The sequence below is a fragment of the Canis lupus genome, chromosome 6 (assembly GCF_048164855.1).
Source record: "Canis lupus baileyi chromosome 6, mCanLup2.hap1, whole genome shotgun sequence".
Lineage (NCBI taxonomy): Eukaryota > Metazoa > Chordata > Mammalia > Carnivora > Canidae > Canis > Canis lupus.
Window position 1 is genome coordinate 20,130,981 of NC_132843.1, and position 3,482 is coordinate 20,134,462.

The 3,482-nt window shown below is 40.8% G+C and overlaps 1 long non-coding RNA gene across 1 annotated transcript; it reads right to left on the reverse strand.

Moving 5' to 3' along the window:
• Positions 1 to 488: 488 nt before the first annotated feature.
• LOC140635098 (uncharacterized) lies at positions 489 to 3,185 on the reverse strand. The gene is made up of 3 exons (XR_012032451.1): positions 3,000 to 3,185; positions 1,353 to 1,429; positions 489 to 760 (listed from the first exon to the last, which is right to left on the reverse strand). It is a non-coding gene; the product is annotated as an uncharacterized lncRNA (long non-coding RNA).
• Positions 3,186 to 3,482: the final 297 nt, after the last annotated feature.

Below are 3,482 nucleotides of genomic sequence, written 5' to 3' on the forward strand. Positions count from 1 at the left end.
GAGTCTTCTTGTGCAACCTCAGTAGTCCGCCTGATGAAAGGACTTGATCAAACTGTCATCGAGACACCTACAATTCCAATACCAATGTCCCTTTGGCCGAGAGACTCTTAACCCCTATTAGACTTCTAGATGACGAATCTAATGTCAGGGCCCAAAGACACTGAAGTCATATCCTGCATTCTGGTCTTCTTCACCTCTCGGGACAGATTGCCACCAATATCCAGGAGCAAGATAAAGAGTATCACAAGGAGCTAGAGCCCACTTTACCTGAGTCATATGTTTTTAAAGTCTCTTCTGGATGCATACGAGTATGAGAAATGCATACACAGTAATGTTTGAGAAATGCATACACAGTAAAACTGCTTAAGGAATTAATATTGACCAGTATACTCAAAAACATCTAATTCAAGGAATAAATGATGCTAAAATAATCTGCATGGATTTTAAGTTGTCAATGCATTAACCATTGTCAGAGATGCACAGTGAAAATCAAGCCAAGCCTGTGTTCAGTTTATTTTTTATTTTTTAAAGATTTTTATTTTTTTATTTTTATTTTTATTTTTTATGATAGACCGAGAAAGAGAGAGAGAGGCAGAGACACAGGCAGAGGGAGAAGCAGGCTCCATGCTGGGAGCCCAATGCAGGACTTGATCCCGGGACCTCAGGATCGTGCCCTGGGCCAAAGGCAGGTGCCAAACTGCTGAGCCACCCAGGGATCCCCTGTGTTCAGCTTAATATTGGAATCCTTGAGGGATTAAATCTGGAATGAAAAACATCACACTCAATCAAGATCTAGAGTAGTCTGGATTTATATTACATATACCCCTTAATAGATTTGTTGTTTTTTTAAGGTTTCAGGTTGATCTGCTTTACACGACACTGAAATATTGCATTCAAAATCATCAAGAACTTTAGGCATAATTCAAATTTGGTGTCATTGAAATGACAATAATAATGAACATGCTATGTCTCGAGAAGAGCTGGGTTATTTTCCTCCCAGATATGGACGCATCCAGTTCAGGTTCTTTTAAGAAGACACAAAATCAGGTGCTGACTTTGGTAAACAAATGTTACCATGTGTTTCCATTTCCACCAAATTGTTGCCAGGGTGGGGAGTTTTAACAGAAGTCTCCTTTTAGCGGGAAACAATTTGTAGGACTGGGAGGAAGGGAAAGGAAAGATCCCTGGAGCAGATTTTTCCCTTCTTCTAAGAAACAGAGCAAGAGCAGATGTGTGAGAGGAGATGCTGCAGTTCGGTCCTGTGTGCTATGTCACTGGGTGCCCTCTAGAAATGAAATTTTGTCAGCTTGTTTCAGCTCACCTCTTCCTGCCATTTAAATACATCCACTCACTTTTTGTTTGCCAGCATGTTAGCTCTTGCCACCCTTTCTCATTCTTCCCAGACCTGCTTTCTTTTATTTTTTCTCCACTGTTAAAGAAAAAAAAAAAAACATTACTCATAACACTTGCTGAAAAAGGATCAACTTATTCAGGGGACCTCTGGAGGGGAGGGTGTGTTGCAGTAGTTGGGAAAGGGATGTGGTTCAACTTCTAACACAAGGACGATGGTGGGGGGGAGATTTCTAGCCAAGGAGCAGAGTTGGGGGAGTAGTTTACTCAGAGGAAACATTAGCTAGCAGGACTCTAGCTAGAATGATGCATTAGGATTCTTGCCAAAGGCAGGGCAGAGGAATAGATACCAAGGCACCTATGGAATAGATACCAGTTATGCCTATGGGTGATTTTCTCTAAACTGACCCAGCATGATTTTTGGTAAAACTGAACTAAAGGGGCCACAGACAGAGTCTAACATTGGAGGCTTGAGGGCTGAGAGGAGCCTGACTAGGGTCAGGTCAAGGATAGAGATGTCATCCCCATCTAAATTAAAGCCAATAATCCCTGAAGCTCTGTTATCTAGGCCTCACTGGAAAGGCACCCCTCACCAGATTCCCATGCCCTTCTAGGGTCCACTGTCATCCTTGATGTCTGAGCAAGAAATATGCTCAAGTGTAGCCTACAGATGGGTCAGCATCCTTGGTAAAACTACTGCTTCCAAAATAAGGCACAGGTCTTCCTGTTTCCATTTTCTGCCACATTACTGTAGCAGAAACCAAGAGTCATCTTTATTCTTTATTGCTCCCTGCATGCAATGCATTAGTCATTTCCCCACATTCTACCTCAAAAAAAAAAAAAAAAAAAATGGCTGCAGCCACCATCTTAAATCACCCAGTCATTTTCTCTCTCCTGGATTCATATAACAGACTCTCAAATGGTCTCACCACTTCTTTTCTTATTCCCTTCCCTTCCTTTCCCTCCAAACTTTTCTACTCATAGGTGGGAAAAATGGCATTTGTTGAAACAAAAGTTGGATGATATTGTTAAGAGAAAAAAGCTTTCACTGGACTTTCCATTGTACTTATCATATAATCCAACTTCTTGAGTTGGCCTATAAATCCATGCATGACTTCACCCCTGTTTTTCTCTTTAACTCATCTTATTCCAATCTTCTTCTAGTTTTTTTGGTCCAGCTCACCAGACATCTCCCTTTTTCTTCCTTTGGGTCTCAGGAGAAATGTCCCCTCTGCTCTTCTCTGTCTCAATTCCTTGTTTTTTTCCTTCATAGGACTTGTTAAACTTGAATATTTTGTCTCCATCTTTAACTGGTTTTGTTGGCTGCCTCTCCCAGAAACAATTAGCTCCATAACGACTATCACCTAGCCGCCTTATTCATCACTGTATAAAATTGTCTGATACAAAGTATATACTCAGGAACTACTTCATGAAAGGATGAATGTTGTCTCCAGGGTACTTCCCCAAAGTCCTTTAGACGAGAATTTCTAGTAAGAGTACAGTAGTCTTATTTTAAGACCTTATTGTCTTTGCTTTTAGAGAGGTTTAAAATTATTTTTTAACAAATACAAGATTCTCCACTAAACTTCTCTAACCATATTCAAATTAAGTTCATTAATGAGTATAGTTGTTAATGCGATATGAATGACCTGAGTAAATGGAGAAGAGGTGTGTGTCCAAAGAAATCCATTTTGGTAAAACCATTGAAGTCTGCTTTCCATGTGTGGCACAATGTTGCCAATAAATAAAAATTCCATGTTCATTGTTATAGTCAGAGTGACTCCATAGTTACTTGGGTTCTAATAGTGACCCAACGGTGAAGTAGACTTGCTCTTCCACAACCTCAGGTGTCATTAGGAATGAGCCTGCCCTGAGGTCGTGTCTGTTCCTGCATAATCTCTGCCAGAGGTAATGATCAGTAGCGAGGAATGGCCAGTGCAGGGCTCAAAATGCTTTGGAAGGCCAAGACAGCTGTCTGAAGCAATTTGGCCTCTGACAGAATAATTGGCAGGTGCCCAAGACACACACAGTGGATTACCTTCCCTTTCCTAAAATAAGTTTGATGCCGATCAGCATTTCTCTTGGGATAATTGTGAAATTGAACCCATGATCATGTCATCAAATATCCATCT